Source organism: Podarcis raffonei, chromosome 2 (genome assembly GCF_027172205.1).
Source record: "Podarcis raffonei isolate rPodRaf1 chromosome 2, rPodRaf1.pri, whole genome shotgun sequence".
Classification (NCBI taxonomy): domain Eukaryota; kingdom Metazoa; phylum Chordata; class Lepidosauria; order Squamata; family Lacertidae; genus Podarcis; species Podarcis raffonei.
In genome coordinates this window covers 119,439,841-119,456,074 of record NC_070603.1, presented here as the reverse complement: position 1 = coordinate 119,456,074, position 16,234 = coordinate 119,439,841, and positions in this window count along the sequence as shown.

Below are 16,234 nucleotides of genomic sequence, written 5' to 3'. Positions count from 1 at the left end.
CCGGGGAATCCTGGGAGCTTCAGTTCTTAAGGGAGCTGGCAATTGTAGGTCTATGAAGTACAAACTACTTTTCCCATCATTCTTTGGATGAAGCCATGGCAACAGTTATAAATGTATGGCGTGAATGTGACCTCAGTCTCGGCATCCATCTTTTTGGCATCACAGGAGCCACCCAGAAGCTGCATTCCCCAAACCTTCAAATACACACACATAATCCATGCTTTGAGAGGGTTCTTGGGTCCTTTTAGTGACAAGAACTCATTGCCTCAGGTTTTGTTGTCCATTTGTGCTGTGGATTTCTTGTGACTTTTTTTTTTTTTTAATAGCTTAATCCACACGAAAGAGAAGCATTTTAAATGCTCAAAATGTGAGCAGGGCTTCCAGTTCAGCACGTAGCTCAACACACACCAGAGAACCCATGAAGTGGAGAAAATATACAAATGCTCAAAATGCGACAAGGACTTTACTTCTCCGTTTGATCTCATTAAATATAACAGGATGCACATTGAAGAAGGACCGCACAAATGCTCAGAATGCGGAGAGAGCTTTAGATGCAGCACCTCCCTTATGGCACATCAGAGAATTCATAGAGGAGAGGAGCCAGATTTTGGCCTGAGCCATGCTTCTGAACCAAGTCTTGTTGAACATAATGTAACGTGCCCTGAAAAGAAATGTTTTGTATCTTCCAAGTGTTCCTGCGGAAGCCTTGTGTTACATCAACTGAAGCATAAATAGGAGACGTCGCAGAGCTTCTCAGGCTGAAGCAAGACCCTTTCAGCCTGCGATGTCTCCTATTTATGCTTCAGTTAAAATCTCCAATTAATCAGCACAAGACAATTCCCACTAAATAACCCACAAGTGTGGGGAAAGCTTTTATGATAGTGCACTCATTTCACGTCAGTTAAATCGGCACAAGACAGCAATGGAGAGGCAGAGAGATCTTGCAAATGCTTCTGTTTCTCCATTCTTCTACTTCAGTGTATTTTTCCTGTCACTGGTACTTCTTTTTAAATGCATGTTTTATTTGGGACTTGCTTCAATAAGTATTTTAATGTGTTTGCTCTATTCATCAATAAATTTTGTATGTTTTTTATTCCTTTTGCTTCTCTTTTTATTAATCTTGCCCCCTGTCAAGGCTGCAGTTTTAAATATGCTGCTGCAGCGTTTATTAAATTCTTAGTTTGGGGTTTTTGGTACGGCTTTTCTCATAGCGCATGGCTGCACAACCTCTGGGCCAATCTGCATTCCCCAAGCCATGGCTGCCCAGCGATGGAGGAAGGCTAACCGGCAACCAGGGTGGGGCAAATCGCCGGTGACGCATGCGCAGCATCGCTACGTACATTGCATACGTGGCGTCACTACATAGGGTGCATGTGCAGCACGCATGCGCTGTACATAGTGGTTTGCTTCCGCACCGCTCGAGCGCCATACGGATGGTGGTGGGATCCTCTACTTGCAGCTGTAGCAGTCTGTATGGCTTTTCTCATAGCACATGGCTGCACAACCTCTGGCCTGTGGGCCAATCTGTATTCCCCAAGCCATGGCTGCCCAGCATTGAAGGAAGGCTAACCAGCAGTGACGCATGCGTGGCATCGCTATGTATGTCACATGCGAGTGGCGCCACACATGTGCTGTACGCAGCGGTTTGCCGCCACTCGCGCTCGAACGCCATATGAATTTTGGCAGGATCCTCCGCTTGCAGCTGTAGCGATGGTGAAGGGATCCCACCGCCATCCGTATGGCGCTTAAGCGGTGCCTGTGGCAAACCGCTATGTACGGCACATGCGTGGCATTGCGCACATGCCCTGTACGTAGAGACCCCGTGTATGCCCTGTATGCAGTGATGCTGCACATGTGCCATACATAGCGGTTTGCCCCCAGCACCACTTGACCACCGTAAGGACACCGGCGGGATCCTCTACACACGGCTGCAGCGGTGTGATGGCGGCTTGCACCACCACAGCCAAAGGCGGCTGGGCGAGCACCCTGCGGAGTGCCTTCTGGTCGCCCCCCATAGACATGGCACCTGGGGTGGCGCGCGCACGCCCACCCCACCCCCCTCCTCCGCCACTGTGCCTGTCTAACCATAAACTAGCAGCTAGTGAGCAGGAAGAAAGTGTTTAGTTAATTCATAGGTAGCTCATGGGAGGTAGCTCAAAATCATCAGCACAGGAATGAAACTAAGAGAGGGGACAATGCAACCCTAGCAGTGCTCACTGTTGGCGCATGATGCATGCCATGTGCCTTGGACACACACCCCTCCTCCGCCTGTTGGCATGCAGCATCAGCATGGCACAAGTAAATAAATGCATCGAGACCACACCCTATGTTCCTCGTTGCAGAACTGGCAAGGACCCCAAGTGTGCACATTCACTCCCACAGAGAGATGCCAAAGGATAGCCTATGGAAAGTTCCCTGTGAGAGACGTACAGCTAAAGGGGCAGCACAGGCATAAGAGCCTCCTGGATCAGGTCAAAGGCCCATCTAGTCCAGCATCCTCTTTACACAGAGGCCACCCTGATGTCCCGGGGAAACCTTCAAGCAGGACCTCACCCAAGAGGATTCTGGTACAGTCAAACCTTGGTTGACGAACGCAATCCGTTCCGGAAGCCCATCCAGCTTCCGAAACGTTCAACAACCGAGGGGCAACTTCTGAGTGGTTGCAAGAGCTTCTTGCACACAAGCAGAAGTCACACCAGACATTGGGGTTCTGAAAAATGTTCGAAAACCAGAACACTTACTTCCGGGTTTTCAGCATTCGGAAACCGAAACATACAATAACAGAGGCACTCATTGAACTGTATTTGAAAGCATTACTGCCTCCAACCATGGGGCAGGGCATAGCTATAATAAATAGTAGCCATCAATAGTTTCATCTGTCATAAATGGGTGCAATCCTCTTGGAAAGCCATTGCGTGACTGAGCACATGATCCTACCAGTTACTCTAGGCTTCCTATTTGGCGAGGGTGCCTAAGGGTTGTTCTCCTGCTTCTTCCAGCCACTCTGGGAGTACAATGTGAAAATGCTCATCATCTATTTCCCACCCAAACTACACATTATGTTTTTGGTTTCTTTGCTGCATAAACAAACAACCAAGCTAACATTATCAGGGTCAAAATCTTTTTTTAAGAAAACCACAAAAGTTGATGTTATTATATTGACAATATGTGAAACCGGGCCACAATATAAACAAAAACGAAAAACAAGAAAGCTATAACTCAAAGTGCAGGAGGGGAAAAGAGGGCATTACTGTCTGTCTCTCTGCTGTTTAATTTCTCTTTTCAGATCACGCTTCCTCCCTGCTGCAGTTTGCTTTTCTGTGAACTCCAGTTCCCAGCAAACTTTGCACTTCCCACATAAACGATTAACACCTGGCCCCATTTCTCTGAGCAAACACCCAAGAGGGACAGTGAAGGGGCTTGAGATAAAGAAGGAAATTTTGTTAATTCACCACTGCCTGTCTGAAGGGGTGAGCTGGCCAGTTAAGTAGCGCCATCTACATGTCCAATTAGATGGCTGAATGCTGCATCATCCTAAGATGGAGGACAATAGCCCAGGCAACAACAAATTCAAAACAAAACAAAACAATAAAGCAATAAATCAAAATGCACAGTTAAAAGAGGATCTCTATCTATCATCTATCTATCTATCTATCTATCATCATCTATCCATTGCTCTATCTATCTATCTATCTCTGCTGTCTGAGTTCTCTTTTCAGGTCATGCTTCCTCACTCCAACAGTTTGTTTTTCTGTGAACTCCAATTCCCAGCAACCTTTGCACTTCCCACATAAACGATTAACACCTGGCCTCATTTAGCTGAGCAAACACCCAAGTGGGACAGTGAAGGGGCTTGAGATGAAGAAGGAAAGTCTGTGAATTCACCAATGTCTACCAGAACAGGTGAGCTGGAGCCTACCAAGAACTCAAGATAAGACATGCTGGGATTTGGGTAGGAAATTCTGAACTGGGGGTCACTGTTTTCCCCCTCACCTTTGTGGCATTTAAATGCAGACTTGGTCTCACAAGGGGCCGCTGCTCTGGGTCTCAAATGTAGACCTGCCTTAGTCCTAAGAAGACCTGGGTGAGCCAAAGGAGGCTGGCATTCCTCTGGAGGAATGAGAAAGTGACAACAAGGGGGTCCCCAGTTTGATGGGAGGAGGAATATGGTCAGCAAGGAAGAGTGCAAGAGAGGGAATTCTTCCCATGGATGGGTAAACTGGGGTGGGGTCTTGGCTATTGCATTAATTAAATATTTCACTAAGGGGAAGTGTCCATGTAGGAGCATGATTGCTTAAGGGACGGTTCTTGGGGAGCTGCAACTCAGAGTCAATATCAGAAGGGAAAAGAGGGACGGGGTGTGTATAAGGGCTTCTGCAGATGGAGGATGCTACATTTAAGGAGCAAAAATGCTGCATTTCATAGAACAAAGATCAACAAGGTCTTAGAGGGAAAGAATGCAGTTCATTGGGAGAGTACCTGCTTTGCCTTGCAGATAGTTGCAGATTCAATCCAGTCCATGCAGACAGTCCTAAACTAAGTGGCCAACATTCCTATTCTCTTATGTAGGATCATGAAGGAAATATTATATTGTGAGCTATTTTCATAAAACAATAAAATGCGGAATATCAGAAATCTAGGGTACATATGCAGCACTCAAAGTACCCTACCAAGAACTCAAGATAAAACGTGCTGAGATTGGGCAGAAAATTCTGAACTGGGGTCCCCGTTTCCCCCCTCTTTCTTCTCCTTTGTGGCATTTGAAATGCAGACTTGATCTCACACCTCTGCAAGGGGCTGCTTCTCTGGGCCTCGGTTGCCGAAGGGAGAGTCCTTGCGGGGCTGCAACCCAGAGTCAATAACAGAAGGGGAAAGAGGGACAGGATGTGTTTTGGGGCTTCTGCAGGTGAGGGATGCTACATTTCAGGAGCAAATATCAACAGAGTCTTAGGCGGAAGGAATGAAGGTCAGCGATAGGCGGGGATCATGAAGGAAAGGTTGGCGTGTTCGTGTGTTGATCATGTGCAATATCCAGACTATATTCCAAATAGCTTTACTTTCAGAAACGTAACTGAGAAGATCATATATCTACAATCTCACGTTTATTCACTTTGTCCCTTTTAGGAAGCACATATTTCTCCCTATTAACAATTAAGGATCTTCCTTTGTCTGTTTCACTTCAGACAGATCACACGGACACAACACTCCCCTCGGCAGCATCCCTAAGGGGACCTGGGTGAGTCAAAGGATAAAAGCCCTTTGGAAGAATGAGAAAGTGAAAACAAGGGATTTCTCATTGTGCAGGAGGAGGAATGTGGGTAGCAAGGAAGGGTGCAAGAGAGAGATTTCTTCCCCTGGGAGGTTAAGATGGGGTGGGGTCCGGAAGGCATCCTCTTGCCATTTGTGTTTTGTGTTATTCACATTTTTCACTAAGAAGGGGGAGCTTGCTTACGACAGAGCGGCAGCCTGGAGTCCACAACAAAAAGGAAAAGAGGGATAGGATGTGTATTAGGGCTTCTGCAGGTGGAGGTTGCAACATTTCCTGGAGCAAAGATTAAAAGAGTCTTAGGGGGAAGGAACGCAGCTCAATGGTAGAGTGCCTGCCTTGCATTGCAGAAGGTGGCAAGTTCAGTCCCCAGTATCTCCATGTAGGGCTTGGGAGAGGCTTCCCATATGAAACCCTGGGAGCTGCTGCCCGTCAGTGTAGACAGTACTGAGCTAAGTGGCCAAAGTTACTATTCTCTTGTGTACATGAGGATCATGAAGGAAAAGATTCATTTCTGAGCTGTTTTCCTAAACCAGTGAGTGTCCAGTGTGCATACGGGGATACTCCTGTGCTTCTAATTCTCTGTATTTCCTGTTTCTCAAGATGCTTTGTTTCTAACAATCTACTTTCCTAAACAGGCAAAGGGAAAGCGGCAGCCAGTAGACGAAACAGAAGACGCCTGTGGCTATGAAGAAGGTGTCAAGGAGCCCAGTTGGACCACAGACACGATGATGATGTTTGATAATTGCAAGGAGCCAGACCTGTGCATTGTCTATGGGGAACCCATCAGGCAAAAGCCCATCATCCATAAGAGAACGGAGGGTCAGAAGAAAGCCCACCCAGCCCACCCAGTCGAGAAGGAGGAGGAGCATGTACCCCTTTTTCCTGGAGGAAGTTGCAGATCCGCCTGGGAAATCACGGTACAGACAATTCCTGGTGCTGCTAAGGAGCAGGATGTGTGCATTGTAGGTGAGGAAAACATCTGGCAGTACTCCAACACCTGCAAGAGAAAGGTATGTTTGAAGGAAACCCACTCAGTAGAGGGTCCAGTTGATAGCAAAGGAGACTCCAGTGTCCCAAGTAAAACTCCAGCCCAGACTGTTGTTGATGCCACAGCCAGGATCATGATGTTTGATACTTCTAGGGAGCCAGACCTGTGCATTGTCTACGGGGAACCCATCAGGCCAAAGCCCATCGTCCATAAGAGAACTGAGGGTCAGCAGGAAGCCCACCCAGTCGAGGTGGAAGAGGATGTACCCCTTCTTCGTGGAGGAAGTTGCAGATCCCCCTGGGAAATCATGGTGCTGACAGTTCCTGGCGCTGCTAAGGAGCAGGACGTGTGCATTGTGGGTGAGGAAAACATCTGCCAGAACCCCAACATCTGTGAGAGAAAAGCGTGTTTGCAGAAAACCCTCTCAGTGGAGAGTCCCATTCACAGCAAACTAGACTCCAGGGTCCCCAGTGAACTTCCAGCCCAGACTGTTGTTGATGCTGCTAAGGGACAAGACATCCGTATTGTGTATGAGCAAGGTGTCCTACAAAAGCCCACCGTCCATATCAGAATTGGGTTTCCTGAGGAAACACAACCAGGGGAGGATGTAGTTAAGCCTGTTGCTGGCGGAGAAGATTGGAAAGGCCCCAATGAATCTACTTTCCAAGCCGTTCTTAATGCCACCAAGGAACAAGACTCCTGCGTTGGGTACGAGGAAATGGTTAGTCAGAAGGCCATTTTTCAAGGAAGAGCCCCCTGTGAAGCCACAGCTCAGAGAGGTATGGATACTGGTAAGTAATGGGACTCCCGGGTAATGCATATTGGGGAGGGAAGTCCCAGGCAGAATTCCTTCTGAGCTCCAGGCCTTGACTGTCATAGAACCCACTCTATGTAGGTACTCTTTGCTGGGGAAACAATACTGCTCTTGAGTTGTGTGTGTGTGTGTGTGTGTGTGTGTGTGTGTGTGTGTGGCTTGTGCAGAAATTTTAAAAAAGAAATTATATACAGTGGTACCACAGGTTAAGTACTTAATTTGTTCCAGAGGTCCATTCATAATCTGAAACTGTTCTTAACCTGAAGCACCACTTTAGCTAATGGGGCCTGCTGCTGCCGCTGCACCGCCGCACAGCAATTTCTGTTCTCATCCTGAAGCAAAGTTCTTAACCCGAGGTACTATTTCTGGGTTAGCGGAGTCTGTAATCTGAAGCGTATGCAACTCAAGGTACCACTGTATACATCTCTGATAGCAATTTAACTTTGAGCTCCAACAATTCGGTTTGAAATCTAGATTTTTTTATTTTCGAAATCTAAATTTCTTTTATCTCCATTAAATATATCATTTACTTGATGATATTGCAACCAACCCGTAAGTACTTCTTCTATTTGATTATATGATGGAAGTTTTAATCCTTTATCGGTTTCCATCCATATCTCACCATAGGTGGCCCACCTTCCCTCAATATTTAATTTTTTAACAGTCCTTGCCCCTACTGGAGATAGCCACCATAGTGTTTTTCGTTCTAACAGATTTTTATATTTGTCCCAAACTTCATAAATTGACTTTCTTATCACGTGATTTAGAAACCCTTTATAAACTTTACTTTGTCATACCAAAGATAAGAATGCCACCCAAATCTGTTATCATGACCTTCCAAGTCTAGTAAATCCGTATTTTCCAATGTTATCCACTCTTTCAACCAACACAGGCAGGATGCCTCGTAACAGAGTTTCAAATCTGGCATTGAGAATCCACCTCTTTCTTTTTTTATCTATTAAAAGTTTAGATTTTATCCTTGGTTTTTTCCCTTGCCAGATGAACCTCGGTAGTACTTTTTGTCATTCCATAAATTGCCCTGGTCCTTTAATTACCAGAATCATTTGGAATAAAAACAGGATCTTGAGTTTTATATATATGTAAGGCTGCTGGGAGAGCGTTCCGGGCTACCTGCAGCCCCCCCCCCCCAATCTCTGAGCGTCCTCCGGAGAGCATAGCTCTGGAAAGGCATTCCCTTCTTCTACAGGGCGCTCCAGCGACATAAACCAACTTGATTTATGCACGCTAATCTTCTGGCAATGCACAGCAAGAAGAATGAACCATCCGTAGATCTAAACTATGTATTTATTTACACTATATTGCACAGACACAGAATCATGACGCTCTCTCTCATTCAGCTCCAAAAGAGAACAGGCAAAAGTGAAAGTACATCACATAATACATATAGATAGGATTATATCCGGTTCTCATGCTTCCTTTCCGACAGACCGTGTGATTTCCACTAATCACAAAATGCAGCCTCGGAAGAGTGAAATTGCTAACAAAGGCTTGTGCAGAAATTTCTCAATTTAACTATGTACTTTTTGATGTTTCATTTGTTGCTCATAGTATTTTGCTGTATTTTCTACTCTTAAGAACTAGAAAAGTTTCTGTCAGGTGATGGTGTGGTTGCTCGAGAGCAAACAGGCAAGACTCCAACCTGTCTTTTCCAGGCTTTATTATCTGTACAACCTATCTTACAGTGCAGAGCGTCACAAGTCCATGTCTGCTCAGTCGCTAGCAGAATCTGGGAGTGGGCGGTCCTTATACCTTACCCAGCATAACAGTCGTGTGACCCCCACCCTTCTCCTCTTTGTGTGTGCGCAAACCTATTGCACAACGTGGACACTGGCAAAGGGGTACTTGCCTGCCCTCCCCTTTGCTCAAGCTCGGTGTTGAGGCTCTCCCTAGCATCTTCTGATCCCTGCGCCCTGCGCCCCTTCCCCACTGGAGGCAGGGCTTCCCTCCTCGCAGAGGAAGAACTGCTTCGCAAGCTCTTCGGAGGCTCCCTGTAACACAAATGCTCTTCCACCACTCGCCTCTGAGCTGATGGCAGTTCCCTGACAGTTTCAATGCATCAAGAATCAGAAATCTTGCTCTAACCAGGACGAACAACATAGCTATGCTCCCTAAAGCCAATCTAAACTTGCAATTGGAGACTGATGAAACTTTGGCTCTGTCATAGAACCCACTCTATTTAGGTTCTGCTTGCTGGGGAAACAGCAGGACTCTTTGCTGGGGAAACTGTACTGTTCTTGGGTTGTACACAGTGTGTGTGTGTGTGTGTGTGTGTGTGTATACACACCGTATTTTTCGCTCTATAAGATGTACCAGACCATAAGACACACCTAGTTTTTGGAAGAGGAAAACAAGGGGGGGGATCTGAATCCCAGAAGCCAGGACAGCAAGCGGGATCGCAGCGCTTTTCCTCCTCGGGGAAAAGCCCCCAAGAGCCGCACACACGCTCCACACGGCTCTTTAAGGGGAGCACTGAGCAGAGCCTCCCACCTGCATTCGCTCCATAAGACACACACACACTTCCCCTTACTTTTTAGGGGGGGTGCGTCTTATAGAGCGAAAAATACGGTAAGCCTTGTAGACAAATTTTTCAATTTAGCTGGGTACTTTTTGATTTTTTGTTATTTCTTCACAACTACTTTCCCTATGTTCGTAGTCTGCTACTTTGGCTGTATTGTCTGCTCTTCAGCACTAGAAAAGCTTCAAAGCACCAAGAATTAGAAATCTTGATCTAACCTCATGATGGGCAAAAAAATATAGCTATGCTTCCTAAAGCCAATGTAAGCTTCCACCTGCAGACTGAGAAAATATTTGCTCTAAAGATTAGGAACTTGCTGGTGAATCTGACGCAATGGCAAAACCAGACTCAGGATATTGAGCAGAGTGGAAAGAAAGGTCACCCATGATGGCAACTCATTGCCCGCTTTGGCAGCAATGCCCCCAAAAGTGTAACAAAATACGAAATATATTAGATTGAATCACTCTGTTTCCATCTCTCTATGACATCCATGTTTTCCTTCTCTCTTATCCAGCAGGTGTTGTGCAATGGAGAGAGAACAGAAGGAAATCTTCAAAAAAAGCACAGGATGAGATGGTGGAGCAGAACCTCCTGAGTCACGATGGACCAAGGAGGGAAAAGAGAAGCCACAGAAAACGGAAGACAGACAAACCCATCGTTCCTCAAAGCAGCTTCTTCACTGAGCAAGGAGAACAACCAGAAAACAGAGATGCTTTGAGAACATCCACAAAGGAGAAAACAATTCAAATGGCAGAATCTGGAGAAATAAGCAGTGGGAGCAGAAACAATGGAAACAACCCCACATGCCCTACAGAGGTGAAGCAATTTACTTGTTTGGAGTGTGGAAGGAGCTTCAGGAATCAGAAGCAGTTTGCTGCCCATCAGAAGATTCACACAGGACAGAAATCACATAAATGTGCAGACTGTGGAAAGAGCTTCCGCAATAAATGGAACCTTAAAGTACATAAAAGAACCCACACAGGGGAGAAGCCTTTCAAATGTACAGTGTGCAAGAAAAGCTTTAATGTGAGATCAAACTTTAATGCACATCAAATAATTCACACAGGGGTGAAGCCCTACAAATGTTCTTTGTGTGGGAAACGTTTCGCACGCAGCTCATACCTTAATGCACATCAAAGAACTCACACAAAGAAGAAGCCCTACAAATGTTCAAAGTGTGGGAAACATTTCGCACACAGTTCATACCTTACAGAACATAAGAGAACTCACACAGGGGAGAAACCTTTCAAATGTTCAGTCTGTAATAAATGTTTTGCTAGGATGTCAAACCTTACTAGTCATCAGAGCATTCACAAAGGGCAGAGACCCCATGAATGCTCAATATGTGGAAAGAGCTTCACCCGTAAATCAAACCTCAAGAGGCATCAAAAGCACCACACAAGGGAGACGCCCAACCAGGGTTCAAATCTCAGTCAGCGTTTAGATGATGAATCGAGACCTTATGTAGGTGAGAACACACAGCGGATTTAAACCATGTAACTTCAACTATGCTAAGAAGGTCGCATCCACACAATACTTTTAAAGCTTCCCCCCAAGGAATCCTGGGAACTTCAGTTCTTAAGGGAGCTGGCAATTGTAGGTCTATGAAGTACAAACTACTGTTTCCAGAATTCTTTTAACAAACCATAGAAAAGCTATAAATGTGCTTTAAAGGGGTGGTGCGAATGTGACCTCAGCCTCGGTGTCCATCTTTTGGGCGTCGCAGGAGCCACCCAGAGGCCTGTCCCCACCTGAACCTCCCAATACACACACATAATACATGCTTTGGGCAGGTTCTTGAGTCTTTTAAGTGACTAAAACTCATTGCCTCAACTGGGTTGTTGTTTATTGTTTGTGTGGATTCCATGTGATAGTTGAAAAGATTTTTTACATATAATAAAGTGCCTTCATTTTAATAAGTTATGCTATGAAAATTGCTCTTGGGAGAATCTAGAGAAAACTCAGCTCTTTCCTTGGCCACAGCAAAGTCAACCAGCACCTTTCTCTCTTGACACTGGGAATTTCTCCCCAATAAATTCATCCGGCTTAATTAACCATGTTGGGGATAATTTACATGATTCTTTAGGCTTTTGAAACCAAAGAGAAGGATTGACCCAAGGAAGGAAGGGAAGTTTGAAAGGCTTCAGAGGCTTCCCCGTTTGAAATGTAAAATTGGCACAGTAGCTGCTGCTGCTTTTTAGATTTGTTTTGAGACTACCAGTCCTGAATAATAAAGTTGTGTAAATATTACATTTTGTACTCTTCTGTTTTCTCTGGCTCCTCAACAAAAATGGATGTAGCTTTCCAATTTAGGTTGCAGTTTCCAGCACACTTAGCACACATTCACACCATAATTATAATTATTAATAATATTAATAATTATTTATTATTTATACCCTGCCCACATTGCTGGGTTTCCCATGCAGTGAAAGCAATGTGATACTGATTTAAACAGTCATGGCTTCCCCCAAGGAATTCTGGGAGCTAAAGGTTCTTTAGGGTGCTGAGATTGGTTAGGGGAGACCTGCTATTCTCCTCACAGAGCTACAGTTTCCAGCATTACCAGGGCAGAGGAACTGGTGGTTTAACCACTTTGCCCTAGATGCTCAAAGAACCCAAAAAATTGGTGAATTGCAGAAGCCAAACTGGATTTTATTCAGCAAGACTCGGTCCTCTGTATATATGAAGACTTTATCAATTATAAATTAGTGGTTGAACCCGTAACTGAAATTGTGACAGACAGAATGTGAAAGCTTCCCCATAGTTATATTTCCCTTTTAGAAATAGCTTGACCTGTTGAAATTCTGCCTTCTACACAGCAGTTAAAGGCACAAGGATCAGAATAAGTACACGCAAAGGAAGGGAAAAGCAGCTTTTGAGGACTCGGGGGATTCCTATTGCCTGGTATCTAAACCACTCGCAAATCACTCACAGCTCTGCATTCACTCATTGGCTGAAAGGCTGGTGCCTAGAAATAAGGAAGGTACCATCCCAGGGAAGAGCATTCCAGGAGTGAGGAGGCACCTCAGAAAAGGCCTGTTCTCAGGTTGCCAGGCTCCCGGCCTCCCGTGTTGGAGGCACACGGAGGAGGAGGAGTCTTTTTTTAAGAAAACCACAAAAGTTGATGTTATTATGTTGACAATATGTGAAACCAAGCCACAATTTAAAAACAAAAGGAGAAAGCTATAAATCAAAGTGCAAGAGGGGAAAAGAGGGCATTTCTTTTTCTCTCTCTGCTGTTTAATTTCTCTTTTCAGATTATGCTTCCGCCCTGCCACAGTTTGTTTTTCTGTGAACTCCAATTCCCAGCAGCCTTTGCACTTCCCACATAAATGATTAACACCTGGTCCCATTTAGCTGAGCAAACACCCAAGTGGGACAGTGAAGGGGCTTGAGATGAAGAAGGTAAGTCTGTGAATTCACCAATGTCTACCAGAAGGGGTGAGCTGGAGCCTACCAAGAACTCATGATAAGATATGCTGAGATTGGGTAGAAATTTCTGAACTGGGGGTCCCTGTTTTTCCCCTCGTTCTTTTTGTGGCATTTGAAATGCAGACTTGATCTCACAAGGGGCTTCTGCTCTGGGCCGCGAGTGTAGATGTTCCTTCCTTAGCCCTAAGGGGACCTGGGTGAGTCAAAGGATGACAGCCCTTTGGAAGAATGAGAAAGTGAAAACAAGGGATTTCTCATTGTGCAGGAGGAGGAATGTGGGTGGCAAGGAAGGGTGCAAGAGAGAGATTTCTTCCCCTGGGAGGTTGAGATGGGGTGGGGTCCGGAAGGCAGCCTCTTGCATTTGTGTTTTTATTAGATTTCAATTAGATACTCCACATACACATATTGTATTACATTTTACATTTATACTTGCTCTTCAGTGCTGACTTGCCTCCTTCTTTCTTCTGGTTTTTTTATATCACATATAATTTTATCGCATTATTTTCTTCCATTTTATATATTGTTATCATTTTCCATATTTGAGCATAGTGTATCCATAAACAAATAAGTCCTCAGGTTTATACAATTCTTGTTGTCTGTAATTTGCCACTACTGTTAGTTATATTTGTTTCCTTATACATTTTGCTTCTTATTATTTTCATTATCCATCACTTTTCTTAATCTTTCCCATTATGAGGTTTGTTTCCAATTCTACTAGTTTTACTATTTCATCTTTTCTTTCCTTTATACAACATAAATTTTTCCAATTCTTTTTGAAATATTTCCTAACCCTGTTGTCGAATTTTCCCTGTTAGTTTGGCTATTTCTGCATATTCCATTACCTTCTGTCTCCATTCTTCTACTGTTGGTAATTGCTTCTGTTTTCAAAACTACGCTAACAGTAACATCGCCACTTTTGTTGCATAGAAAAACAGTTTCTGGTCGTTCTTAACCAGATCTTCTCCTAACATTCCTAACAAGAATGCCTCTGGCTTTTTCAAAAACATATATCTAAATATCTTCTTCAGCTCATTGTATATATTTTCCCAGTACGTTTTTACCTTATCACATGACCACCGCAAGTGAAAGAAATCACCTTCTTTCACCCCACATTTCCAGCAATTCTTGTTTCCTGTTTTGTACATCCTTAACAGTTTAATTGGAGTGAGGTACCATCTGTACATCATTTTTAACAGATTTTCTTTTAACAAAGTACATGCTGTGAATTTTAGTCCAGTGTTCCATAGTTTTATCCACTTCTCATATTCAATGCTATGGCTAACATCCATTGTCCATTTAATCATGACGCTCTTGATTTCTTCGTCTTTTGTACACCATTCTAATAAAAACTCACAGACCTTTGACAATACTTTTGTGTTTTGTAATATTGCAGTTTTAATATTGATTTGGTTTGTTCGAAACCTCTTGCTTTTTTTTCTTTTGAGAAAATGTCATTCATTTGGCGATACTCCATCCAACCTGATAATTTATCTTTTAGTTCCTCTTTATTACATTATTTTCTTCTATCAATATGTCTCTGTACGTTAGCCATTCTCCTTTTGTATTTAATTTTTTCATTGAGAAGGCTTCTTGGGGTGACAGCCACCATGGTGTATTCCTTTCAAACCACTCTTTATATCTCTTCCAAACTTCATACTATGATCTTTTTATAATATGATCTAGAAAGTCTCAGTGTACTCCATCCTTGTCATACCAAAGGTATGCGTGCCACCCGTATCTATTTGTAAACCCCTCTAGATCTAATATGTCTGTGTTCTTCAAACTAAGCCATTCTTTTAACCATGTTATAGAAGCGGCTTCATAATATATTTTAAGATCCGGTAACAAGAAGCCTCCTATTTCCTTTTTATCTATCAGAAGTTTAAACTTTATTCTAGGTTTCTTCCCTTGCCATACAAACCTAGAAATCATTTTTTGCCACTCATTGAATTGACCTAATCCGGCAACAATAGGCACAGTTTGGAATAAAAAAAAGCATCTTAGGTAAGACACTCATCTTGACAGCTGCTATCCTTCCCCAGAAGGACACTTTCAATCTGTCCCATATTTCCAAATTTGTCTTTCTTTCTTTCCATATTGTTTTATAATTGTCCTTGAATAGGTTTGTGTTTTTCGGGGAGAGCCAGACCCCCAAATATTTTCTTTACCACTGTTATTTCCGTTTTACTTTGCAGCTAATCTGTTTGTTCCACGTTCATGTTTTTCACCATCATTTTTGTTTTACCCTTATTAATTTTCAATCCTGCCAACATTCCAAATTCTTCAATTACGTTTAATGCTTCCACTGTCAAAGTTAAAGGTTCCTGAACTGTCAAGACTATATCATCGGTGAAGGCTTTAGCCTTATATTCTTTTTCGGCACACTTTATCCCTGTAATTCTTTCTGTCTCTCTTATATTTACATTTTTCACTAAGGGGGAGCTTGTTTCAGGCAGACCTGCAACCCAAAGTCCACAACGGAAAGGAAAAGAGGGACAGGATGTGTATTAGGGCTTCTGCAGGTGGAGGTTGCTACATTTCCTGGAGCAAAGATCAAAAGAGTCTTAGGAGGAAGGAAGGCAGCTCAGTGGTAGAGTGCCTCCCTTACATTGCAAAAGGTGGCACATTCAATCCCCAGGATCTCCATGTAGGGCTTGGGAGAGGCTTCCTGTATGAAACCCTGGAGAGCTGCTGCCAGTCAGTGTAGACAGTGTTGAGCTAAGTGGCCAAAGTTACTATTCTTTTGTGTACATGAAGGAACATGAAGGAAAAGATTCATTTGTGAGCTATTTTCCTAAAACAGTAAGATGGAGAGTGTCTAGTATGCATGTGGGCCACACAATGTATACTTTAAAGGCTGAGCTGAACAGGATACTTCTTATGTTTCTAATTCTCTGCATCTCCTGTTTCTCAAGATGCCTTGTTTCAAACATTCTACTTTCTCAAACAGGCAAAGAGAAAGCGGCAACCAGTAGATGAAGCAGAAGACGCCCGTGATTACGAAGAAGGTTGCAAGGAGCCCAGTTGGACCACAGCCAGGATGATGATGTTTGATACTTGCAAGGAGCCAGACCTGTGCATTGTCTATGGGGAACCCTTCAGGCAAAAGCCCATCATCCACAAGAGAACGGAGGGTCAGCAGGAAGCCCACCCAGTCGAGGAGGAGGAAGTACCCCTTTTTGCTGGAGAAAGTTG